The 12,155-nt window shown below is 43.7% G+C and overlaps 1 protein-coding gene across 2 annotated transcripts in view; it reads right to left on the reverse strand.

Annotated features, from left to right (window-relative positions):
• Positions 1-12,155, reverse strand: part of LOC116581525 (S-adenosyl-L-methionine-dependent tRNA 4-demethylwyosine synthase TYW1-like) — a 203,813-nt gene that overhangs the window by 146,156 nt on the left and 45,502 nt on the right. The window lies entirely within an intron of this gene.

Below are 12,155 nucleotides of genomic sequence, written 5' to 3' on the forward strand. Positions count from 1 at the left end.
GGTCACACAACTGCCCCGAGAGCCCTGTAAGAAAGGCCTACGAGAGTGTGGACACTGAGTCATGGTTCGTTGAAGGCTCCCCAGTCCGTAGACTCCGACATCGTTTATACTAATTACGTTCACGCCTAGTCTGAAGGCAGAAATGCCTCACATCACAATTCATTAGTTTTCAAGGAGCTTTCACACTCAATATAGCGGCTAATAGCTCTAGATCAATTTTTGGCTTATTATAACAAAATCCTTTTAATATATGGTGATTACTGCAGCTCTCTGGGTAGACCGGCAAATATACTGATTTTAGATATTTAATATATGTTTACTTAATATATGATTACCATATTCTGTGCTAAGTGATCCAGAGGAAAACTGAATGATTTTTATTTCATCGTGTATCTTTTTTTTTTTTTTTGTAAGATTTATTTGACAGAGAGTGCACACACACAAGGGGAAGTGCAGAGGGAGTTAGAGAAAAGATGATCTTAAGCAGATTCCCTACTGAGCACTGAGGCTGCTACAGGACTCAATCCCACGACCCTGAGATCATGACCTGAGCCCAAATCAAGAGTCGGGGGCGCCTGGGTGGCTCAGTGGGTTAAGCCTCTGCCTTCGGCTCAGGTCATGGTCTCAGGGTCCTGGGATTGAGTCCCACATCGGGCTCTCTGCCTGCCTCTCTGCCTACTTGTGATCTCTGTCAAATAAATAAATAAAATCTTTAAAAAAAAAATCAAGAGTCAGATGCTTAACCAACTAAGCCATCCAGGCACCCCTGTATATGTGTTTTTTATATAATACTAAAAAGTTTACCTTGGAAAACATAAAAGCTTATTAATCTACTAAAAAAAATGTTTTTTAAAAATTTTACACTGAAATCTAATTGATATATATTAACAAAGATCGAATTACTACCATAGTCACACAGACATATAATTTATTGCAAAGAACTTTAGAACAAATTATTTGGAATGTATGTTCTTAATGAGATGAATTCTACTGACAGAAGGAGCTACTATGAATCTTTTTCTCGTCCTCAAAATTATGGAGTATCCCAAAGAACTCTCATATATGTGGTTTGTATCAATCAATCTTAACATGATAGAAATCAGAACCAAGAAATGTTTAAATTATCTTTACATGAGTTCATTTAAGATAATAACAAGCCTATTACATGTTCACCAAAAAGGCACGGTTTTATGACAAAAAAATCTCTTTCAAGACAAAATAAGAAAAAACAGTTGGATTCTTATACATATCTACATTCCAACTATTGTGATACATTGTTTTGGCTACAGTATATGAACAAAATCCAGCCCCACAAAGACACTCAGCTGGACAAAAAGGAGTGCTTTAATAGCTGAGTGCTTTAATAGCTTTTTCAGAAAATTGTGAAGGTTCTACTTTGATACTATACCACAAGTCCACAAGTTTCATTTAAAAAACGGACTGCTTATGGAATCTGGAAATATTAATGAACTTCTCATACTTGGTTACAGTAAAATCTATTTATCTATCTTGCACTTTGAATTTGCTCTTACAGCATCATGCACTGGAAAACAAAGGTTCACAAGGTTAGGCAGATCTTCCAAATATTGGCACATTTCATTACGTAGTATTTAAAAATCATACTTTTTAATATCAGAATTGATCTCTTCATGAGACCCTATAAGTACTGGGAAACTGCCAAACTTATGACATTAATACAAGTTTTCTAAAATTCTAGTTTTCATGTTAAGGCTCAAATTTATTACCGGCAATAAATACTTTTAATGGCTTTCCTTGAAATATCAGGATCATTTTGATTATTTACAAAAATCAAAAACAAGGGCGCCTGGGTGGCTCAGTGGGTTAAAGCCTCTGCCTTCACCTCAGGTCATGATCCCAGCGTCCTGGGATCGAGCCCCGCATCAGGCTCTCCCCTCTGCAGGGAGCCTGCTTCCTCCCCTCTCTCTCTCTCTACCTGCCTCTCTGCCTACCGATGATCTCTGTCTGTCAAATAAATAAATAAATACAAACTTAAAAAAAAAAAAAATCAAAAACAAAAACCGTTGGCCAAATACCTAAGCCTGAATAACCATTCTTCGTTGTTTTTCTATGTTAAAATGGCATTCCGTGGACACAGCAACCCGCAGCCGACCTGGAACACTGCTTTCCTAAAGCGACTTAACTCCGGCGCACAACCCAAGCGCTCTATGCATCTCCCCACTTCTTCGTACAGAACACTAAACAGATGGGTATTCAAAGGTAGAGATCTTAAATCAAAAGTTCTAATTTCTCCTACTTTATCAAGGTAATTCTTAAGTATAATTGACAAAAATTTTTTTAAAAAGAGTGACTGTACCTTGACTACCAGTACAGTTTGGTTTGCTGCCTTAGTTCACACTGAGAAGTCCACTTTCTTAACCACCACTGCTCTTGTACCATCAGTTCAAATGTCCACACGGCAAAAAAGACAAGTAACATCACAGCGTTATTATGATGAAAACAGTTTTGATCTCTGGGACTCCACAGGATCTGCAAATCACACTTTAAGAACCACACCTGTAGCTTTAACAGCAGTAAGAAATCATGTAATACCAAAAACCAAGATTTTTGTTGAGGGGGAAAAAGTGTTCCAATTATATAATCAAATCAACTGAAAACTAATGTTAAAACTGAAATGAGAGTTCAACTACTTTGGAAAACTATCCATAATACTTACTAAATCTCAACATATGCTTAAGCAATTCCATGTCAAGGTGTACACCCAAGAAAAATGAGTGTCATGCCAAAGACTGTACAGGAGGTTCACAGCACTGACTTCATAGGAGCAAATACAATAGCAAAAAAATTAGAAACAGTCCATATGTCCGTTGACAAGTGAAGGAATAAATAGTGACCTATGTATATAGCGGAAAAGATCCAGGAAGAAATGAAATATCGATTCACACAAAAACATGGAAGAACCCCAGTAATTATGCCAAATGAATGAAGCCAGATCAAAAGGAGAACACAATGTGTAACTCTATTAAATTCTAGAAAATACACACTTATATACACAGAAAGCAAATCCGTGGTTTCCTGGAGATAAATAAAGAGACAGACGGATTACAAACAAGAACAAAGAGCCCTGGGGGTGCTCACTACCTTCATTTTGATGATGGTTTCATTAGTACGTATCTCTGTCAAAACTCATCAAAATTTACATGCCATATACAATTCCTCGTATGCCGATTATACTTCAATAATGTGGAAAATATTTTAACTTAAAGGGGAGGGGCACCTGGGTGGCTCAGTGGGCAGGGCCTTTGCCTTCAGCTCGGGTCATGATCTCTGGGTCCTGGGATCGAGCCCCACATCGGGCTCTCTGCTCAGCAGGGAGCCTGCTTCTCCCTCACTCTCTCTCTGTCTGCATCTCTGCCTACTTGTGATCTCTGTCAAATAAATAAATAAATAAATAAAGGAGAGTGGGGAGGGAGAGAAGAGAGACCCAGGAGTCAGCTAGAAAAGTTCCCTCCAGACAAACTGGGAAAATTTAGGTCCAACAAAGAAAATGACTGTGATGGGCTGAATTGAAGAAAATAACATAATAGCATTCAAAAACAGAGAAGAAAATTTGTTACCATTTGAGGCAGCGAGTAAAATAACAACGACTTTTGAGAACTGGTACCTAAAGTAAATTAAGCATTTACCCTTACTTGCCAATAGGAACTATATTTCCAAGTAACCAAATACCCAGAGTTAATAAGAAAAACAAATTCTTCTTTACAGAATAATGATACCAATTAACACAGAAGAAATAACAAAACTGAAAATATTATTATATAAAGCCTAAATATGTATTCTCTCAGACAAGTACTATCAAATGGTATTACCAAAAAACAACAACAATAAAAAAAAAAAAACCAGTAGTTTAATGAAGTTGAGAAAAGGCTAGAGAAATGTATCTCTAATACGTATATATATTTTCACTACAATGAGCAAACTGTGCTCTGTTAGTTTCAGGTGGACACTACTGTGCTTCGACAGTGATTGTCAGTGCTCATCACAGTAAGTACTTTTAATCCCCTTCTCCTGTGTCACCGGCCTCCCCCCCAGCAACCAATTCATTCTCTGTATTTAAGTGTCTGTTTTGTTGTTTACCTCTTTGTTTTGCTTCTTAAATTCTATATGAATGAAATCTTACAGTATCTGTCTTTCTCTGACTCATTTATCTGACTCAGGTTAACACCCTCGAGATCCACCCATGTTGTTGCAAATGGCAAGATTTCATTCTTTTTATGGCTGGGTAATATTCCACGACAGACATACATCACAATCTCTACCCATTCATCAGTGGATGGACAGTTGGGCTGTTTCCATAATCTGGCTATAGTCAATAATGCTGCAATAAACATAAGACAAATACATCTTTTCAAAATAGAGTTTTTGCATTCTTTGGGTAAATACCCAAGAGTGCCATTACTGGATCATAGGGTAGCTCTATTTTTAACTTTCTGAGGAACCTCCACACGGTCTTCCACAGTGGCCCCACTTTGCCTTCCCACCAAACCTGCACGAGGATTCCCTTTTTCTCCACATCCTTGCCAACATTTGCCGTTTCTTGTATTTTTTTTTATTTTAACCATTTTGACACGTATGAAGTGATATCTCATTGTGGTTTTGATTATGTTTCCCTGGTAAGTGATGTTGAGCACCTTTTCATGGATCTGTTGGCCATCTGGATGTCTTCTTTGCAGAAATGTCTGTGCATGTCTTCTGCCTAATTTTTAATTGGATTATTTGGGGGTTTTTTTGGTGTTTAGTTCTTTAAGTTCTTTGTACATTTGGGATACTAATGCTTAGCAGACATGTTATTTGCAAATACCCTCTTCCATTCAGTAAGCGGTCTTTTAATTTTGTTGATCGCTTCCTTTGCTGTGTGGAAACTTTTTGTGTTTTTAAAAATATTGTTTATTTATTTGACAAAGAGACCGAGAACACAAGCAGGGGAGCAGCTGTGGGAGAGGGAGAAGCAGACTCCCTACTGAGCAGAGAGCCTGATCCCAGGACCCTAGGATCATGACCTGAGCTGAACACAGAGGCTTAACAACTGAGCCACCCAGGCGCCTCCAGACAAACTAATTTTTAAACCAAAGACTGTAATAAGAGATGAAGGACACTATATTATGATAAAAGGGTCTATCCAGCAAGATCATCTAACAATTGTAAATATTTATGCTCCTAACTTGGGAGCAGCGAAATATATAAGCCAATTAATAACAAAACTAAAGAAACCCATGATATTAATACAGTAATAGTAGGGGACTTTAACACCCCACTCACAGCAATGGACAGATCATGTAAGCAGAAGATCAATAAAGAAACAAGAGCTTTGAATGACACACTGACACTGGACCAGATGGACTCAACAGATTTGTTCAGAGCACCTCACCCTAAAGCAGCAGAATACACATTCTTCTCAAGTGCTCACGGAACATTCTCCAGAACAGATCACATACTGGGTCACAAATCAGGTCTCAACTGGTAGCAAAAGACTGAGATCATATCATGCATATTTTCCGAGCGCAGTGCTATAAATTTTGAAGCCAATCACAAGAAAAAAATTGGAAGTACCACAAATACATGGAGGTTAAAGAACATCCTACTGAAGAATGAATGGGTCAACCAGGAAATTAAAGAAAACTTTAAAAAATACATGGAAGCAAGTGAGAATGAAAACAGAGCAAGTTCAAAACCTTTGGGATGCAGCAAAGGCAATCCAAAGTGGTAAGGATATAGCGATACAAGCCTTTCTCAAGAAACAAGGAAAGTCTTAAATACACAACCTAACCCTACACCTAAAAGAGCTGGAAAAAGAATAGCAAATAAAACCTAAATCCAACAGGAGAAGAGAAATAATAAAGATTAAAGCAACAATTATATATAGAAATGAAAAAAAAAAAAAAGAACAGATCAACAAAACCAGGAGCCAGTTCTTTAGAACGGTAAGATTGATAAACCCCTAACCAGCCTCATTAAAAAGAAAAGAAAAAGGACCCAAATAAATAACATCATGAATGAAGACGAGGGATCCCAACCATTGCCAAAGAAATACAAACAATTCTAAAAGAATATTATGAGCAATTTTATATCAACAAGAAATGGATAAATTCCTAGAAACATATAAACTACCAAAACTGAAAGGAAAGAGGAAGAAACAAAAATCTGAAAAGACCCAGAACCAGCAAAGAAGCTGAATCAGTAATTAAGAATCTCCCAACGAACAAGAGTCTAGGGCCAGATGGCTTCCCAGGGGAATTTTACCAAACATTTAAAGAATTAATACCTTTTCTTCTGAAGCTGTTCCATAAAATAGGAATGGAAGCGTAACTTCCAAACTCATTCTATAAGGCCAGTGTTACCTTGATTCCAAAACCAGACTCAAACCCCACTAAAAAGGAGAATTAGAGACCAATATTGCTGATAAACATGGATGTAAAAATTCTCACCCAAATATCAACTAATAGGATCTGACAGCACATTAAAAGGATTATTCACCATGACCAAGTGGGATTTATTCCTGGGCTGCAGGGGTGATTCAACATCCACACATCAATATGATATACCACATAAATAAAAGAAAGAAAAAGAACCGTATGATCCTCTCAATGGATGCAAAAAAGCAATGGACAAAATACAGTGTCCTTTCTTGATAAAAACTCTCCACCATGGAGGGACAGAGGGAAATACGTCAATATCACAAGAGCCATATATAAAAGACCCACAGAGAATATCATCCTCAATGGGGCAAAAAAATCCTGGAGGAGAACTCAGGTAGCAACCTCTTTGACCTCAGCCACAGCAACTTCTTGCTAGACAGAGCAAAGCAAAAATGGGACTACTGGGACTCGGTCGGGACAAAAAGCTTTGCACAACAATGGAAATAGTCAATAACCTATGGAATGGAAGAACATATTTGCAAATGTCTTATCAGATAAAGGGCTGGTATCCAGAATCTATGAAGAATTTATTAGCCTCAACACCCGAAAAACAAAGAATCCAGTCAAGAAACAGGCAGAAGACATGAACAGACATTTCTGCAAAGACATACAAATGGTGAACAGACCACTGTTGAGAAAAAGTGCTCCACATCACTCAGCATCAGGGAAATACAAATCAAAACCACAATGAGATCCCACCTCACACTGTCAGGATGGCTCAGATTAACTCAGAAAATAACAGATGTTGGTGAGGATGCAGAGAAAGAGGGGCCCTCTTACACTACTGGTGGGAATGCCAGCTGGTGTAGCCGCTCTGGAAAGCAGTATGGAGATTCCTCAAAAAGTTAAATAGAGCTACTCTACGACCCAACAATTGCACTAGTAGGTATTTATCCAAAGGATACAAAAATGCTGGTTCAAAAGGGCACCTGCACCCCAATGTTTATAGCAGCAGTGTCCACAATGAGCAAATGTCCACAAAAGAGCCCAGCTGTCCATCAACAGATGAATGGATAAAGAAGATGTGGTATATAAATGTGCGAGAGAGAGAGACACACACACACACACACACACACACACACCCCGGAATATCACACAGCCATCAAAATGAATGAATCTAGCCGTTTGCAATGATGTGGACACAACTAGAAAGTAGTATTATGCTACGTGAAATAAGTCAGAGAAAGACTGATACCATATGATCTCACTCATCTGCGGAATGTAAGACACAAAACAGATGAACAAAGGGAAGGGAAAACAGAGGGGAAGCAAACCATGAGAGACTCTAAGCTCTAGGAAACAAACAGTGAGTTGCTCGAGGGGGGAAGGGCGGGGATAGGGCAGTTGGGTGATGAGCATTAAGGAGGCACTTGGATGTGAGGAGCACTGGGTGTTCTATGCAACTGACGAATCACTAAATTCTACCCCTGAAACTAATAATCATAGTATATGTTACCTAAATTGTATTTAAATAAAATTTTTTAAAAAATATAACCCCTAAACAAAGAAACAACCAGATAAATCTGGAAGGTTGAATATTGTGCAAAACTAGCCTAATTAAACAAGCCTGTGTCATTTAAATAAAAAACGTCGTAGACAAAACCAGATGAAGCGGGAGGAATCGCAGGTCTAATTGTCATTTGGGGGCTAATTCGGGAAATATGAGTGTGTGGGTATGAGATCAGATGTACATTTACTGTAAACTAGAGATTCTCCGCTAGGAAAAAACAGGTCATAAAACGGTATGATTTCATCATATATATATACTACGAGCTCATGCGGGCTAAAATGAACACTTTATCTGATAAGACATTTGCAAACGAACACAGGTACACGGAAAGCTGATATATTAAGGTGTATTAATGTAATTAATTAATTACATAGTGCTGCGCCTATGGTGAAAGGATGTTTTACTTTGTTTTTATTTCTCCCCAATTTTCCCATTTTCTTTCTTTTTTTTTTTTTTTAAAGATTTTTTTTTATTTATCTGACAGAGATCACAAGTAGGCAGAGAGGCAAGCAGAGGGAGAGGAGGAAGCAGGCTCCCTGCAGAGCAGAGAGCCCGATGTGGGGCTCGATCCCAGGACTCTGGGATCATGACCTGAGCCGAAGGCAGAGGCTTAACCCACTGAGCCACCCAGGTGCCCCCCAATTTTCCCATTTTCTACAACGCATGGACAGTGCCTCTACAACAGTAAATGACGATGTTTGACATGAATCTGAACACACATTTCAGTGTCCTGTGCACACCATTTGTGTTATGAATGAGAAACGGAGAACTGCTTTCAGAGAGACGCAAAGAAACAGCTTTGGAATCAGGAGTGGTCGAAGCTACTCCCCGTTTATGAGAGAAACAAGGAAAGCTCCTTTAGGGAGTCAGGAAGGGTGACGGAAAGGTCTAGAACTGCCTGCCCAATGCAGTAGCGATTAGCCGTGCGTGGCTATTTAGGTTTAAATGAATTCAGAGTCAATAAAATTTAAGATTCAATTCTTTAGTCTCACCAGCCACATTTCAGAAGTTCGAAAGCCCCAGGGGGTTGGCGGCTGTGTTGGGCAGGCGGCCAGGCGGCAGGCGGCCAGGCATCAGGAAGGAGTTAGGTGCGGGGTACGCGGCCGGCGAGCCGTACCGTGTGGCGCGGACACGGAACCAGCGGGGCGGAGAAGGCCCACTGGAGAGAGCTACAGAGGTGGGTGCAGCTGTGTCTCCTCTCCCTGCCCCCCAGGACCCACTCGCTCCACTGCCGCCTCGCACCCTCGGACGCGGAGGGCAGCTCACCGGTTCCCCCGGATCCCAGAGGAGTGTCGCCGGCACTGCACACCGGTTCCGCAGCTCTCCCACCGGCTTGCGTTCCGGCTGTTTTCAAGGACGCCTGTGGAGCAAACAGCCTTGGAAGACAGGGATCTCCCTCCAGGGCCGAAGGCAGATTTGGTTCCTGTCCAGCGTAATACATCAGCGTCTACCCCCAGCTAAGGGGTGGGCGGGTTTGCAAACAACGCTCTCGGGGCGCTGGGGGTTTCCTAACTCGGGGCTCCTCTGCCCTAGCGAATCCGCTGTGCACCCCGCATTCACCTGGGCCCCTTCCACATCACCTTCACGGCATCTGGGGAACAAGGGAAGCAACACGAACAGGACGTTCGAGCTGCCGCTGTGCTTTGCCTTGACCCATCGGTCGTCTGCCAGGCTCGCTTGTTAGCTTGCACGTAAGACAGAAGAGCACACTCGCCCCAGGTTTTAAAAGTTCACACGACCACCCGGCTCCTTTGAGCTCCTCGTGCCACATGAACAAGTTCCGTCAGGAACCAAGGGGATCTCTGGGGCATCTCTTAGGACCCATGGACGACAGGTAAAAGTTAAGAGAGCAGGAGGGGCAACGGCTGGCCCAAATGCTTCCCCGGCACACTGGACTCCCACTCGGTCAGGAAGCAGCCTCGGGCATTTGCTGAGCACAAGGGAAATGCGACCGGCCCAGTCGAAGGAGAAAATTATAAATACCAACCACAGTGGGTGACCAGGTGCCAAAGAGGACGGTTGTGTCTAGGCAGACTATCCTCCCCCGCTCCTCCAGCTACTTCCAGAAGGCAGGCCGGTGACAGGTAGCCTTGTAATTGCATCCTCAGGTCCGAGATCCCGGAACGGTGCTCCCCCTTCTCGAGGAGCAGGTGAGCGAGCGCAGCCTCCCTCGCAGCAGCCGCAGCTCCGCAACACACCAGGCGAAGTCAGTGATCCGTTCGTGTCACTGCTCCAGGGATCAAGCAGGGGCCGGCAGCCCCGCACCACTTCTTGGACTCCCTGGTCTGAAGGAACCCTCCAAGGAGACGCACTTACGCAAGACTCAGAAGACAAGAAGGAGGGACTATGCCTCCTCTCCGGCAGCCGCTGGAGGCACGAGGGCCGACCGCACACATCGGGTCTGCAGCGGCTCCCCAGCGGGCTCCCGGGAACATTCGCTGCGGTGCTGCGGCGCTCGGGTCACAAGCCGTGTCCTCTGAGGCCAGCGCCTTCCGACCTCCTCAAAGCCAGAAGCAATTCTCTCTGACCTTCACCCCCGCAGGCCTCTCAATGGCTCTGTAAGTATTTAGTTCATTTCCTTTATTAAATCTGTTCTCACTACAATTCCCAAGGCGGGTCCGTTCTCCTGACCACCACGACGGGCAGCGGCCGGGCGGGTGGAGATCCCCGGGGAGAGCAGCTTCCCACCGTGCACGAGGTTACAAGAGAAGGAGACGTTGAGCAAGTGGATCAAAACGATACGAAGTAGGCTCCTTCTCGGGTTCGGGGCTTTGCTCCACTACCCTCTGATCTAACAAAGGTCGACCGCGGGATTATCACACACCAGGCTCCACTCCCGCTACCGGAAAGAAAAACAGACTCGCAGGCTGGGGGGGCTGTGAGGACGAGCAGGGCGAAGGCTCGTGAACGCTCGTGGAAGGTTCAATCTAGTAAACGGCAGGGAGCGCGCCGGGGAACCGCAGGCAGCACAGGCCGCTCTGACAAGCTCCCCGAGCCGAGATCTAGGGGCGCAGCCAAGAGCAGAGCCGGGACGAGCCCCAGCTCGGTGCGTTCAGGGGACCACCGGGAGGCAAGCGTGGCAGGACTGAAGCTCTGAAGACCAGATCGCACGGGGCCTGGGAGGCCACAGGAAGGACTCGGGCTTTTATTGCGAGGGAGATGGGAACGCCTGGGAAGTGACAGGATGTGATCTATCTGGGAACAGACGAGAGTGAAACCAGGAAGGGCACTAACATCCCTGAAATAGCACAAGGAACCCAGGACAGTGGCTCGCACCCAGGCAGAGCAGTATGAGCGGTGAAAAGCAGTCACATTCCGGATACATCTGAAAAGAAAATTTGCTTGGGGGCGAGAAGTGGGAGGAAGGGAAAAACAGGGGAGGAAAAATGACCCCCACCCCCGGTTCCGACCCGAGCAAACAACAGAACCGCCATTAACTGACAGTAAAGACTGAGGGAAACAGAGTCGGGGGCGGGAATCAGAATTCAGTATCTGATATGCTAAGTTCAAGACGCCTATTACACGCCCAGACTGGTACCGGAGAGCAACCGTGACCCCCCTTCCCTCCCGAGAAGGTGGCATCGAGCAGAGAAGCCCGCTCCGGGCACCAACCTGGTTAACGTCAGGTAAGTGGACGGGCCAGGCAGAGCAGGAGGGCTCCCTGGAAGCTGCTACTAGAGGAGAAAAAACTAGATGCAGGGCGCCTGGGTGGCTCAGTGGGTTAAGCCGCTGCCTTCGGCTCAGGTCATGATTCCAGGGTCCTGGGATCGAGTCCCGCATTGGGCTCTCTGCTCAGCGGGGAGCCTGCTTCCTCCTCTCTCTCTGCCTGTCTCTCTGCCTACTTGTGATCTCTCTCTGTCAAATAAATAAATAAAATCTTAAAAAAAAAAAAAAAAAAAAAAAAAACTAGATGCAGTCAGTGCTCAAGAAAACCCGAACCTGGGAGGGCAGCAGTGAAAATGCCCTGGGACAGCGGTTCTCGGCAGAGCCAACGCCCCAATGGGGGTGTGGAAACTGGTGGAAATACTGTTGTTACTGACGTGTTTGGGAGGCACTAGCAATAAGCAAGCGGAGCCACTGCTCAGGATAAACCCCGCAGAAAAGGGGGGTTCTACTTCCTTTCAAATGCCTCACCAGACCTCCATAATTGTGAAAAATCTGATCATAATGATCTGAACCTAGATTCCAAC

This window comes from Mustela erminea, chromosome 20 (assembly GCF_009829155.1).
Source record: "Mustela erminea isolate mMusErm1 chromosome 20, mMusErm1.Pri, whole genome shotgun sequence".
Taxonomy (NCBI): domain Eukaryota; kingdom Metazoa; phylum Chordata; class Mammalia; order Carnivora; family Mustelidae; genus Mustela; species Mustela erminea.